General features: G+C 39.4%; 1 protein-coding gene across 1 annotated transcript in view; it reads right to left on the bottom strand.

The window, feature by feature from the left end:
* Nucleotides 1-15,112, bottom strand: part of sli (slit guidance ligand) — a 271,300-nt gene extending 256,188 nt beyond the window's left edge. Inside the window, exon 1 of the mRNA XM_067772110.1 lies at nt 14,793-15,112. The gene's annotated coding sequence lies outside the window, so the exon portion shown is untranslated. The remainder of the gene's footprint in view (nt 1-14,792) is intronic.
* Between the last annotated feature and the right edge of the window lie 931 nt (nt 15,113-16,043).

The following is a 16,043-nucleotide window of genomic DNA, read 5'->3' on the forward strand; positions in this document are numbered from 1 at the left end:
GAAAACTGAGCTAAACGAAGATATCTTAGCACTCTTCATTGGAGCTGATTGGAAACGAGTTGCGAAGTAATGCACTGAGCGGAAATTACGAATTGCCATTGACGTTGACATGTGAAAGAACACAGTGAAACCTAATGTTTGGTTATTAGCCTAGAAGTAGTACTGTCGCTACATGGCCTAGAAAGCACCATCTTCGTACCACTAAAGTAATATCATCTACCAAATTTTTTCTTAAATTAGAACTTTATGGGAATATCGTAAAGCACGTGTGGTTGTTGCAAAAGCTGTAAATATGATGACAAGTAGGGATCAATAACAGATTTTACAAATGCCCGGCTTTCAACTGTTGAAAATCTTCAACAAATTTGTTCCGCAATAATTTAAGCTAATTGGGAGCTCCAAGGAAGATCAAGAGTTCTCCACCTTTCTATGCTTTGAAATATGGGCGCAGACCCAGCGAAGCACTTGTGCCCTTTTTCGTTGCACTATCTTCATGTCTTCAACATGTACACACGAAAAATTTTTCTCTGGAATACTCAAAGGACCATCCCATCTTTTCTCGACACTGTCCATGATTCTCAGCGATATATGGGGACAGGTATGATGGGAGACTTACAGTGCGTGAATTTTATTCGTCGAGAGAGAACTTTACTCTTTAATTGCCTCCAATGGGTTTCTAGGCTAACACGGCCAGGCTTAAATTTATATATGTTAACATTGAAGCGGCGGCCAAGATTGGAATGCTATTTGCTGACAGCAAGACTTTATCGTGCCCTCGTTCTCTGATAAGGCCCAAACAGTTCGTCAACTACTGTTCTGTTACATCCACAGATGAAGATTGCGCTTATTGAAGAGATTAGCTGGGGCATTTTATGGCTGTTAAGAATCAAAGTTCTCTTACTTTTATTATCTCCGATTTGAAAAGCGAAGCTGGTTAAAAACCGTAGGGCCAAAAAGAAAGTCGAAATTCACAAGCGGATACTAGTTGCCGGCAACAAATTGCTTTTCCCACCGTTTGAAAGACGTTAGAAGAGCACAACGGAAAAAGGAGACGGGGATGGGCAACTCGACACAACGTCGCCTTTCTTGGTTGCCCTCTCGCCAACCAATCGGCAATAAAAAGCTATTTGTTGTCAAGATCGAGTAACGGTTTGTGAAGAGTATCAATTTGAGTGAAAATTGCTGATGGTAGTGACGGAACGGCGAAGTAAGCGCATGAGGCAGCACCACTAACCAGAGCGACTGAGAAGAAGACGCCAGCTGATGAATTCCCAATAGAAAACGAGACTCACTGAGCCGAAGAAAACTTGCTGCAACTCACAAAGTCAAACGAGAACGGAAAAGCTGGGAAGAAGAAAGATTTGCGCAATACAAATCAAGAGTACAAGTACGATTACTTAAAAATAAACAAGAAAAAGTAAATAACGTTTTTGACCCGTACTAAATAGGTAGTAAATATGTATATATGAAGGTATGCACTTTAGAGAGTAATGTCTTTAACTTGTCACCATTCTTTGTGGTTCAAGCAGGCTATTATTTGCGCTGCCGTTCTACGAATATCTTACGTTTACCTACAAATTGCGCAGATAAACAATTTACTCTTACACATTGTATGTATGTACAAATGTTTTATAGATATCAGCAGGGTTGCCAGAACTTTTTCAGAAAAAAAGGCTAGATTAACAAAAACAAAAAGCTAAAAAAGGTTAAAGGAATACCTCTCTTTTCTCGTAAATGGAGACAGCGATTTACCGCACAGGGATGACGAACCCGATCCCGCAATCGGAGTAGGGTCTGCGGTATTCTGTGCCGATTCGGAAACAAACAGATTCTGCCGGATTACTGTAGCGTTTACCAAGCGGAAATATTAGCCGTAACAAAAGCAGTAGAAACCCTAGAAGAGAATAGCTTAAGCTGCAACCATGTTAACTTTTATATTGACAGTCAAGCAGCAATTAAGGCAATAATCTCGCATAGCACATCATCTAAATGCGTGTTAGAGTTTAAGCAGTCTCTGGAGAGAATCGGGACAGGGAGAAGCATACATCTAAATGGGGTCCCAGGGCATATGGGAATAGATGGAAATGAAAAGGCGGATGAACTAGGTGAAAAGGGCGCATCCCTTGAAGCTTGCTCCTTAGACGTCCCAATTAGACTGGGCGAGATTAAGCGAAGGCGAGAGGTGCACATGATCGAGCAAGCTTGAAAGGCTTGGGTTCAAGCGCGGGGCAGTAAAGTGTCGAAGATTATGTGTAGGTCTTACAACCTTAGACTAACAAACTTGCTTCTATCATTAAGAAGAGAGGACTGTAAACCCATGAAAGGTACTCTCACTGGACACTGCCTTCTGGCGTCACATTTAAATTAGGCCTGGTCAGTGATAGCAGATGTAGGAAGTGCGGGTTGGAGGAGGAAACGATCGAGCATGTTCTGTGCTCATGCCCTGCGCTTGACAGGCTAAGACTCCAGCTATTAGCAGTGATACAGCTGTCAGGTCTAGAAGCAGCAAGTGGCTTAAGTCCTAGGAAGCTTCTAGTATTTGCCAAGAGGACGGAGTTATTTTATAACATAGTCCTGGTTTTTGATAGGGTTTTCCAGTCTGGTAGTTAAAACAAATTTCTGGTAACACTACGGATTCATTCAGTCTATGTGAGGTCTTCATGGACCGGCCAGTTCCACCTAACCTAACCGCAATCGATGATGATGAAATAAAAGTCCCCCACCCGATTATGACGAAGTCAGAATAGCAATAAGCAGATTGAAAAACAACAAGGCCGCGGACGCTGATGAATTGCCTGCGGAGCTATTCAAATACGGCGGCGAAGAGTTGGTAAGACGCATGCATCAGCTTCTTCACAAAATATGGTCGTACGAGTGCATGCTCGACGATTGGAATCTAAGTGTTCTTTGCCGAGTCCACACGAAAGGGGATACTGCAAATTGCGCCAATTATCGCGGAATCAGCCCTCTTAATATCGCATATAAGGTCCTGTCAAGTGTATTGTGTGAAAGATTGAAGCCCATCGTGAATCTGATTGGACCTTGTCAGTGCGGCTTCAGACATGGTAAATCTACCATCGAACAGACTTTCACAATGAGCCAAATCTTGGAAAAAAACCCACGAAAAATGAACCGACACACATCACCTCTTCGTCGATTTTAAAGCCGCCTTCGACAGCAAGAAAAGGAGCTGCCTATATGTCGCTATGTCTGAATTTGGTTTCCACGCAACACCCTCAGCTCAGTCAGAATTGAGAAGGACCTCTCCGAGCCGTTCGAAAGTAAACGAGGTTTCAGACAGGGTGACCCCCTATCTTGCGATTTCTTTATGATGCTGGAGAAAATTATACTAGCTGCAGAACTTAACCACTCTGGAATAATATTCTATAAAAGCGTGCAATTACTGGCATATGCTGATGACATTGATATCATCGGCCCAAACACCCGTGCCGTTAGTTTTGCTTACTTCGAACTGGAAAAAGGAGCGGTTAAGATGAGTTTGATGGTGAATGAGGACAAAACGAAGTTCCTGCTGTCATTGAGTAAAGGGTCAGCGCATATGCGCCTTGGTAACCACGCTACTGTTGGCAGCCATAATTTCGAAATAGTAAAATACTTCGTTTATTTGGGAACCAACATCAACACTAACAATAACATCAGCTCTGAAATCCAATGAAGAATCACTCTTGCCAATAAATGCTACTTTGAACCTGGTGTGCAATTGAAAAGTTCTATATGTTGCATAAGCATGGACCATGACAACATCAGATGAAGCAGCTCTGGGAGTGTTTGACAGAAAAGTTCTTCGAAAGATTTATGGACCTCTACGCGTTGGCGATGGCGAGTACCGAAGAAGATGTAACGATCTGCTGTACGAGCTATACGCAGACATCAACATAGTCCAGCGAATTAAAACGTAGCGGCTGCGCTGGCTAGGCCATGTTATACGAATGAAAGATGACGCTCCGGCCAAGAAAGTGTTATCGGAACCCGCCTATGGAAGCAGAGGTAGAGGGCGGCCCCCACTCCGCTGGAAGACCCAGGTGGAAAACGATTTAAACTCCATTGGTGTGACCAATTGGCGCCGGTTGGCAGAGAAAAGAAGCGATAAATAAAACTCCACTATAGTCTATAAGTTTTCGTAATATGTTTAAGGTAAATGGTTTTTTATTTGTAAAATAAGAACGCCGGTAAAACTATTTTCAATAAGGAAATCTACTTTTTGTCCTTTTAAAGAACTGATGAAAGATGTAAACTCTACATTACACACTGTCTGAGAACGTCTTTTTAAAGTTTTTGGTATGTGTTTCACACCGACTCCAACCGATATCTGGCAAATGAATTTTTGCTGGAAATATTTCATGACACTTTACCCGCAGGCCGAACCACTGCCAATGAGTGACCCCCGGTTAAATAAAGTTTTGAAATAGGTTATTAGGAAAAAGAATAAAGGAATTTGAACTCAGATGGTGACTTATTATAAGTCCAAGCAATTTAATATGTGCAATAAAACTTATAATAAGATTATACTGTGGTACACCAATCCTTATTCAACCTCGTTAGTATAACAGCTTATGTAAGCCTAATTTTGGGTGGGCTATATACAAGCCTTATAGTAGTATTAGTAGTTTGTTTTATTAAACAGAATCTTTTTACAAAGTTGATTACAATATAAAATTTTATTTTATAACTAAACTTTGACATAGAGCCGTCAGTTTATAAGTACTTGTAATAGGTTTTTCTGTACATTATATAATAAAATATTTCTTAAATATAAGTTTCAAAATTCCTCTTCTAAAATTTGCTTCCTATATTTTAACGCTGATTTAACGTAATGATTCAATGTGATCCAGTTTCTACCATTTAGGTATTCATTAATCTCTTGGTGTGTTAATACACTTTTTTAAAAATAATATTCTATATTCCATAAGTACGGGACAACTACCAAGAAAGTGTAAAATGTTTTCTTCGTTTCCCGAGTTGCAAATTGGACAGCGATTATCTGGCTGCTCAAGATGAGGTTCATAATTTAGTTTCAATAGTTCTCCTCTTACACGAAACAAATTGCTGATCGCATATATGCTAAATTCATCTCTAAAATAATTAAGCCCACAAAGATTATGTTCGAGGACGGGGTAAGTTCGTCTTACTTCGCTAGCTTGAGCTTTTAACAGAAAATGTTCCCTTTTCACTGCATCTATTTTAGCTAATATATTGCGGTGCCAATGTCTCCACAAAGTGTTATCATTTATTAGAATTGGTTCACCGTACTCATTGGCAAGCGCATCCCACTTTTGGAAACATTGGGACCTAGTTTCTAGCAAGTGCATTGCGATTAGCTTTCCATAACCCTGCAAATATAATTGAAATGTGGTTTCAAGAAGTCAATATACAATTCTGGGAGTCCGGTTTCGAGATGAATCATATAGTTCGAGGTGTTACGCGGTAATCTGAACAGCCTTTTAATAAATTACCTCAGCAACTTTTCTACTTCTTCGTAATATTCAATTCCCCACACTTCTGATGCATAGCCCAATACTGTTCGCATACAGCTGCTTCAAACAGTTTGTACTTATGACTATGAGGAATGTATTTTTTAGACAAAAAAGATCTCCAGGTGATGTTTATAGCGTATTTTGCTGATTTAAGCTTACTTGACAAATGTTTACGGTACGATGCATTGTACGTTATAACTACTCCTAGATACTTGTATTCCTTAACCTTCTCGAACTCGTGTCCACACAAATGCCACTTTTCATCTCTACAGTATCTACCTTTTGAGCCCCTGAATATAAGTACTTTTGTTTTATTCGTATTTATTGTAAGCCCCCAGTCACTACAGTACTCCTCTAGTTTGTTGATCATTTTCTGTAATTGTTTTGGGGTTTCTGCTAAGATAACTACATAATCGGCATACATAAGTATCTTTATATGGATGCCCCCAAACATAATACCCTTTGGCAAGTGATTCACCAAATCGTCCAGGAAAAGCGCAAACAGTAATGGGCTAAGTAGGCAACCTTGTTTAACACCCGTTTCTGTTGGAAACCATTCTGAGGCAGTGCTACCATCTCACACCCTTGCAACGTTATTTTTGTAGAGACTGCTTATTATTTCTAGCATTTTCGTTGAAAGACCTAAATTACTTAATTTGAAGAAAAGAGCATTTCGTATTATGGAGTCAAAAGCGGCCTTAAAGTCCACGAACAAAGCTTACAGTTTTCTCTTCTTTGAAATGTAATGCTGAGATATGCTAGATAAACTAAAAATATGGTCGATTGTAGAGTATCCCTTTCTAAATCCCACCTGGAACTCACTTAAAAGCGAATTCCTCTCTACCCACGCCGCTAACCTTTCATACAAAATGGAGGTAAATATTTTTGCAATGGAATTCTGAGAGGAGATTCCTCTGTAATTATTTGGGTCATTTATGTCCCCTTTTTTAAAAAGTGGGAATATAATAGCTTTCTGAAACAGCGAAGAGACCGAACCAGAGTTGTACATACTATTAAAGCATGCTGTAAGCTGCTCTATAAAGTTAGGAGGGGAAAAGGAGAGGAAAAATGTGCTCCCAAACTTTCTGCATCTAACTGTGCACTCTTCGCGAACCGAACCATTTAGCTTCTTCGCAAACCCCCAGTACTCTTTAGTGCCTTTAATATCGTCGAGTTTCATGGCCATATTTTTAAAATATACGTGCTTTTTATGTGCGCAAATTTCTTTAAATTCTTTGTTAAGATTTTGATATTCTCTCAAACTTTCTTGCGTACCAAGTCGTTTAGCTTTACGTAATGCTGAAAAGGATGTCCTTCTGGCTTCTTTGCACTCATAGTCAAACCAGGGGTGCACGTTCTTTGTACACACTTTTTTGTTTTGACAGTGTTCCGCTGTCTTTCTTACACAATCCACTAGATCACTCAGTGAGTAGCTGCTGCTATTTGTAGTACTTAACATTTGATTTAAATTATCTTTGTATCTCTCGGTTTGTTTATCATACCATTTAAGCCTAGGGAGTGGGTTCATAATGTTTGCGTTTACATTTGGTTGAGCCATAGTATTCAAAGTGACTGATAGTGGTTGATGATCAGAGTATAACATATCATCAACCTTGAAGGAATCTATTAATGTAATCAAATTGCCCCTGATTAAACAATAGTCGATCACTGAACAGGCATTTCCTCTTAGAAATGTGATATCTCCTTCTTTATCACCAATTGCGCAACCGTTTAATGCAGTTAACGAAAACGAACTACAGAATTCAGCAAATTTTTTACCGTTCGCATCAATATGCTTATCCTTTGAAACCCTTTCGAATGAAATAGGGGAAGTTGCTAGAGTTGGACTACAGTTAAAAAGCTGTTCTTCTCCACATCTCGCATTAAATTCACCCATCAACATAACGTTCTCAGTGTCCAGCTCAAGGACAGTCTCATAAAGCGTACAAGCCTTATATAAAAATTCGTATTACAGCTAGTAGTTTCTTATAATAAGGCCCTATTTTTGTTGGTCCATAAGCCTTATAATAAAGTTGTTATATTCTACCTTATGGCTTATAATAATTTCTTACGTAAGTTTTACTTTATATGAGCTATAAGCCTTACACACAACGGTATCTTTCAAATAAATATGACATGAGTGCAGAAAAACAAGGAGTTATCCCATTGGTGTGGACGCGATTTGCAACGGGCCGAGTCCGTCGTTTTACGCAGCATATATATCATTGCCTAGCTCTTTTGTCTTCATGTGGACTTAGACACCCAGTTAAATGTTTTTGAAATCAAAAAATATATTGCGCTCGGAAATGGTTTCGAAGCAGAGCACACGGAACAAAAATGATATTAGGTTGATGTTGCCTTAATAAAGTTACTACGCCTCGATTTCTGCCTACCATAATGCCAACATTATCTGACCCTTAGCCCCTCAGATTTTTTAAATCTACACCAAATTCATTCAATGTTCTTAAACTGGAATCTACATAAAACTGTTTATCTACATTTTCTTTTTTGAAAAAAGCTAAAAAGAGCTAAAAAATTCTAAAAAAAAGCTTAAAAAGGACTTAAAGCTGGGCTCGTATTATGTGTTACGATCCGTGATCGACACTCATTTTTTAAATCACAATAGCTCAGAAAAGTGGATCGGATTAATGGCATATTTGAACTAGCGACAAATGGTACTTGTTAGATCCATAACTTATTAAAGTTTTTAGAAAAAAGTTTGAGTTATATAAGTTGGTCATAGTTATCGCTTGAGTAAAAATGGTTTTCAGTCACTGATCGTAACACGTAATACGGGCCCTGAATTGCAACTTTTGAAGCTAAACGGAGAAAACAAGCTAAATCTAGCTTGAAAAAAGCTGAAATGGCAACACTGGCTATGAGTATGTGATTTTAGATATAACACCTGCCTGTTCTCACAAGAAGTTGTAATTAGTGATTAAAAAAAGAAATAAATAAAAAAAATTCTAAAACTTGAAGGCGGTGAAAAATTTTAGAAATAACCAGAATTGCGTGCAACAAACGAAAACAAAATCTTACTGAATAAATAATTAGAAATGACGGGGCAAGTTCATATTTTTTTATATTTTTTTTTGTATGTCGTTGTATTTACTAATGTTAGACAGACATTATTTTACATATCGTCTGCCTCCTGCCGGAAGCATGAATGTGCAGTTTTTTTCGATTTTCATTCCATAGTCTCCTTTGATTAAGTAACTGTAACATGGAAACTATATGGTATGCCAAAATCCAGACTACAATGCACACAAAGAAGCCACACTATTTTAAAATCCAAATGAATAGCAACTAAGCAAATTTGCAAAACTTCGAGATAGTCCCTGCATTGCTTTCCTGAAATTGTTTCAAATCGGTTCCGATATAGTCGCACAATAATTCTGAAGTCATCCCAGAATGTTCAAGAAACAGTGCCGAAATAGTCACAAAATGTTCCAAGAATATAGGTTCCATATCTATTCCCTTAAATATTTTTATCGAAATACGTCAATCCTTTACGCATGGAACCTTGTGGAACTTATATCCATAGTAGTTGATATGTAGGCGCAAAATAGTCTTTTATATAAAATTTTATATAAAATTCTCGTGTCACTGTGTTTGGGGTTGAACTTCTTCGAAACGCGTCGACCGAATCTCATGAAGTGAGCATATTGAGTGGGTCTGAGAATCGGATCTTTTCAAATGGTAAGGGTAGTCAACCTTAACTTTTTTTTTGAAAACAAAATTTTTTTTTTTTTTTTTTTTATGAATCAGCATTCAAAAATACATACAACCATCTGGGACTATGACTGGGACTCAGAATAAGGGATGGAGAAGTATAAAAACGAGGGAAGGAGAAAGAGACTGAGAAAGAGATAGAGTGGGACGAAGATAGAGAGATAGAAAGAGAGAGAGAGCGATAGGGTAGATTAAAGGGATAAGCCTGGTTTCATTGGGCCAGTTGAGTACGGTGCGCTGCCTCAACGTCCAGGAAAAAAAGCCTACGAGGTAAAAACTTCCGGCTCCGAATAGCAGCTACAAGGCAGATGCATTTCCCACTTCCTAAAGGCGACACCGCTTAGAAACCCCTTATTTCTAATTGAAAAAATTGTTTTCTAAATTTTTGATGTTACTTTTCCCGAAACTTGAACCCAAGACCGACGGTGTGTTAGGCTGTGCACACTATCACCAGACCACGGCGACCGGTCTTTGTAGGCGCCACAAGACGCTTTTCTACATTACCTGAAGTGTTAGCTAAAAAATGAAGGACACTGATAGAGACGGTATTATAGGACGCCACAACATGACTTTTAATGCGGCTGTGAATGAATAAATGTGAGAAATACAATGGCAGAATGAAAAAGCACTTGAACCTCTAATGGAATTTTTTAATATTTATGTAATTATCAAAATAATCATGACTCTCCTATATTCGCAGCCGCCATGGTGTGGTGGTAGCGTGCTCCACCTAACGCACCGAAAATCCTGGTGTCATGCCCAGGACAAAGGAACATCAAAAATTTAGAAACAAGTTTTTTCAATCAGAAAAAAGTTTTCCCAAGCGGTGTCGCCCCTTGGCACTGATTTGGCCAGCACTCCGAGTGTATTTCTGACATGAAAAGCTTCTCAGCGCTAAGGCGCCTTGCGTTTATAAAGTCGTAACTCAGACGGCCGGTAATCTCCGGCAGTTTTCCTTGAAAAACGACACTGATGATGGCACAACGCCGAAACCGGGTTGTCTCAAAACCAAATTTGACAAGGGATGACGGAAAATCGTTCCAATATACATCATTTATCCACCCTGTCGGAAAATCAACAAAACAAAATAAGTCTTATGTAATGCTTTCTCATCGGGTTTTCAGCTACGTGAGATCAATGGGAAGTCTCACAAAAATTTATGGTCAAATTCCATCCATTCCGTAAATTCTAAGTATCTAGATCATTGAGACACCTAAGACACTTTTGCGTTTAAATGCCATTGAACTCATTAAACCATTTCAAATCTCATGTGTCTAGTTCACCTGGAAATAAGTTAAAAACCGACTACTGAGTGAAATATCCCCTATCTCAGATGCCGTTTCGAAAACGCCATATCTCAGAAAACTTTTTCATAAGGCCCTAACTAATGTCAAAAAGTTTTGAATTTGAACTCAGATAGGGCGTTTTTGAAGCAAGTTCCGAGGTACCAGCGGGCTAGGAGGCTAAAAATATACCCGCGGCAGGTATGCTGTCGTAGGAGGCGACTAAAATACGCAAATGATTAAAGAGGTTGTATAGCGCAACCCTTTCAAGGGGTTGCCAGCGCAATTTACCCAAAACCTTCTAGAAGTGTCTTTATCGCTACAACAACAACAAAAACATAGTGCTTTCATCAACCGAATTCTAAGAAGAGCGTTTTCGAAACGGCAGCCGAGATAGGGTGATATTCCACTCAGCAGTGGATATGATCTGTATGGATCTTCTTAATATCTCGATTCCAGCCTCTTATAGAATTTTTCTCCTTAGTATTACATTATAATATAACTCTTAGCTAAGTTCAAACTTTGAAGTCGCAAGGTCACCGGACGGGTTTTGTAGTATTTTCCGAGTTTCAAGACTCTAGCTCTAAGGGAAGCCACACAAAGATCGATTGCAAGATTCCCCAGTTTTGAAATTAAAAACATAAAACCGGCTTATTATAAAAGAACTAAGAAATGGCCTTATGTACATACATATGTGGTATACTAAATAGAGCCAATGTACCCCTTTTTCGTCTCTTAAAGTTTCATTATTTTCTCTTAGATAACGGAAATTTGCTAGAGTTTGTGAATCATTGAGGGAGATACCGTTTGATTGAAAATATTTCGATGGCTTTACTTGAACTTAACTGAAAAATTGTGCGATTGTCAAAATCTGACTCCTGCCTCACTTCCTTTTGATATTCACCGAGATATATTGAAAGAACTCACAGTTCCAATATCTAATCGAATGACCCGGCGTCGTTTGAATGAAGCAGCTCTTTTTGGGAGAGTTGGACTTAAGCGTCCTTTAACTACTCCAGCTCACAGAAGAATACGACTAGAATTCACGCGCTCGTATGCAAATTGGACAACGAATCAGTGGAAATTTTTGCTACGGAATGACGAATCTAAAATAGGTAGGATATCTCAAAGTGCAAAACGATATGTTCGGCGGCCTCCATGCTCCCAATTTAACTCCAAGTACACATCAACCGTTGTATAGCACGGTGGAGGAAAAATATAAAAACTTGGGCATGTTTTTTTCTTGGAATGGCATAGGTCCTATTTGCAGAATCCGCGAAACTTTGACTGCCCCTCTTCACGTGGAAATACTAAGAGATGTTATCCTGCCTTCGGCCGAAGAAAATATGCCAGTTATTTGGAAACTCCAACCAGATTTAGATCCCAAGCACATGGCCAGAATAACCAATTAGTTTTTTGAGGACCATAGCATTAACATGCTTGAGTGTGCTGATTTAAACCCCCTTGAGCATTTGTGAACAAACTTGAAAAGGGAGTAAGCCAAGAAAAGTGCAAGAATTTGGACGAACTTTTTGATACGGTGAAGGAGCATTGGTATGCTATACATGTGGAAGGATGCCGCTCTTAATTAAGTCCATGCAGCGAAGATGCTGTGAAGTTTTGAAACAACGTGGATTTCCAACGAAATATTAAAAGAAAATTTAGGAATTTTACTATTCGCACTGGCTTTATTTAAGTGTCCACCGGAATAGCTTTACTGAAGTGAACATTTTAGTTTAAATTCTTATTAATGTAAGATATTGTTGAAGTAGTTTTGTAATTTTTGTCAGCTACCTCTTACAAAATAAAAAACAAAAACTGAAATAGCTATAAAGCCCTGGGAAATTTATTAATATTTGTTGGCCTTATCTGTATATATCACGTTTGGTTACGAGGCCGACGGGATTTAACGGGTTGATAAGCGCAATACAAATCTTTATAGCTTCAAAGCTTTTGCAACCCAATGTCAACCTCAACTACGCGAGAGGAATCCTGTTACAAATATGAGTGTATCATACACATATTTAGCAGACGAGGCTAACATAGGAGAGTCATATCCCCCAATATCTCTCCCATCGCCAGTAGCCAAGACGCTTGAAGCCATTTTACTCCCCTATTTCAAAGCAAATTTGCAACTAACCTGTCATCAGCATGGCTTTAGAAAACTTCATAGCACAACCACCGCTCTAAATGCCCTTAGCACCCAGATAAATTGCGGTTTAAATCAAAACCCCCACCATAGAACAGTACTCGTTGCGCTACACCTATCAAAAGCTTTTGATACGGTCAACCATGGCACGCTAGTGCAAGACCTGGAAGGGTCTACCCTTCCACCAAATCTTAAAAGGTGGACCGCAAATTATATGGGTGACCGGCAGGCATCGGTGCAATTTAGAATCGAAACATCAAAACCAAGAAGAATTAAACAAGGGGTGCCACAGGGTGGTGTCCTATCCCCACTTCTGTTTAACTTCTACATATCAAAGCTACCTTCGCCACCAGAAAGAGTTACTATCCTTTCATTCGTCGATGACTGCATAATAATTGCCACAGGCCCAGGCCCACAGATCGATGAGCTTTGCAAAAAAATAAACGGCTACCTTCCTGATCTCTCCAGTTTTTTCATCTCGCGAAACCTGACATTAACACCGTCTAAATCATCGGCGACCTTATTTACAACATAGACGTCCCAAATGTCGACCATTTTGAACATCCACGTCAATGGCACTACGCTACGGACTGTCTTACACCCCAAAATCTTGGGTGTGACGTTCGATCAGGATCTACATTTTGGTGAGCATGCAGCCGCAATTGTAGCGAAAATCCAGAGCCGTAATAAAATTCTCATATCTCTTGCTGGCAGTACTTGGGGAAAAGATAAAGAAAAGCTCATTACCACTTACAAAGCCCGATATGGTAGCCAAGCCTAAGGACTACTCACTGGAAGAAGCTACAGGCCTGCCAAAATACTGCCCTCAGAACCGCCACGGGTTGTCTCCTTATGTCCCCAGAACACCTTCTACATAATGAGGCGGGAATACTACCCATTAGGGAGAGAAATGAAATGCTAACCAGACAGTTCCTGTTGAATACCCAGAAACCTGGGCATCCCAACAGACATCTGATTGATGAGCCAATACCGCCCAGGGCTTAAGGAGGAAATACGGCACCTGAGAACACAGCCGTATGAAGCCAAAAAACACAAGCAAGTCCTCAGTGAACTCCACAAACAGGCGTCGGACCTCTATGTCTGGAAATGCCCGGTGAATCCTGTACTCAAAGAAAAAAAACGCCTCTAACACACCTCTCATTCTGATCCATCCCTGTTGAAACAGCAAGTTTCCTTGGACTCCCGTTAGAGGATATTGATGACAATTTGTGATCACACCTATTGGCTGCTACAACAACAACAACAGACAAGGCTTTGGCGACGCCAAGTTCCTCATGGAACTAGGGGATGGAAAGGCCGGTATGGCCTAGAAGGCTTAATGTGGTCATATTAATCGTTCCCGATATGGTCGGGTTAGTATCTTAATGGTGCTTTGTTACCAGAACGTTTCGAATCTATGTATGTATATCCGGCACAAGACCATCAACATCGATAACACTGCCGAAAGCCGTCGGGGAGTGTCTTTATCTTCAATACAACAACAATGATATGAGCCTATAATACATATTTTATTCAGGCGAAAAACTATTAGGATACGGTCTAATGTAGGTATATACATACATATGTAGATATCATTGAACTCACATTTATATACTCCGATTTATGTTACTCCGCCAAATATCCTTTTTTTCTTGCTGCAAATATTTGTGTACTCACAATTTTTCGTACTACTACACTTGCAACAACAACAATAAAAAAAAACAACAAACGCGCTGGCGAATATTTTTCAATTTTCGCAAAAATTCACTTAGAATTTATACTTTTCGATATAATTCGTGCTCATCGACTTTGTATTTTCGAAGCTGCAACATTAAATAGTAAAAACAAGAAAAAAATTTTGCACCTTTCACTTCACACTTCAATTTTTTTCCACAACATTTCTGGGTTTCTACCAATTTTGTGTGGCTGCTGCTTCTTCTTGCCTCGCTCGTTGTTAATTTCGTGTACGCAGCAGCACCACATCAGGAGTCACACCGATTACACATACACAAACGACGCACAAATATACACACATGCACGCACACCACGATGCCAAAAGCCAGTCGCTGGTAATGGTCGACGTTGTTGTTGCAAATGAAGAAAAAAAATATCTCACGTTCAGTACCTACCTACATACGAATTTGACGGCTTTGCATCACGAGAAAAAACATAAAAAGTACCGTTAACTTGTTTTAAACTTTAATTATGTATTTGAAAAATCTATATTTTGATATTTATAAACTTTTTTCAACACGAAATATACATTTTTTACACAGCAGTAAGTTTTCCCATAGCCAAAAATTGATTGCATCAATTTCTTCTTTGTATATGCACTTGAGTATGTATGAGTGTATACACTTATTGTTGTTGTTTGAAAACTCAGGTTTTGTATTCACCAAAAAACTATTTAAACGTTCGCTACGCGTGACATCCGGTTACAACATCTTTCCCGTTTCGTGCTCAAATATCAACTGAAGTTGCAAGTTGTGTGAATTGTGAATAACGAGTACTTCGTATGTTGTTTTTGGTTGAGCGGTTGAGTGAGAGCGCGCGGTTGGTTGTTGCTGCTGTTTGAGTGAAACGTGAAACCACTCAACATTAACATTGGCATCATGTAGTTTAAAGTCGCAGTCGTTGCGTCGTCGGCGTCATGTTTGCTGTTGTATTTTCGACTTGGTGGTTGGATGCATACAATATTTGTTTAGAAAAAACCCGGTGTCAAGGGGCCTTAGAATATACCCGCCGTAAGAGGCGACTAAAGTACACAAATTATTAAGGGGTTGGGTAGCGCAATCCTTTTAAGAGGTTGTCAGCGCCATTTAAATCTTCTCCAACTCAATTGTCAGCCTCACTTATCTGCGGCGAATCCTGTCTCTTTAGCAGCCGAGGCTGTGGCGAAACCAAGTTCCTCATGTAACTAGGGTTTGGAGGGCGAATGGCCTACAAGTTTCAATGTGGTCATATTAAATCTGTCCCGAGATGGTCGCGTTTGTACCTTATTGGTGCTTGTTACCGGATCTAGGGCCGGCAAAATACCATCAACATCGATAACACTCACAAAAATCTTCGGTGTCTATCTTTATCGCTAAACCAACAACAAGAACAACAACAACAACAACAACATGGGCAATCGAGGTGAAATGTTAAAAAATAGCGTGCGTATCAAGTACTCGTGAAGTCCGATGTGTAAGAATAAATTTTTGGTTGAAAAAAAACGGCAAAGGACCATCAACATCGATAACACTCCCCAAAACCTTCGTGGAGTATTTTAATCGCTACAACAGCAACGATATTTTTTTAGTTATCGGCCTGCTATCGTCAACGATTTCGTATTGAAGCTTAATAGGAATACGTTTCAGCACAGGCCGACGAGTCGTCGTTGAT

This window comes from Eurosta solidaginis, chromosome 3 (genome assembly GCF_040869045.1).
Source record: "Eurosta solidaginis isolate ZX-2024a chromosome 3, ASM4086904v1, whole genome shotgun sequence".
Classification (NCBI taxonomy): Eukaryota; Metazoa; Arthropoda; class Insecta; order Diptera; family Tephritidae; genus Eurosta; species Eurosta solidaginis.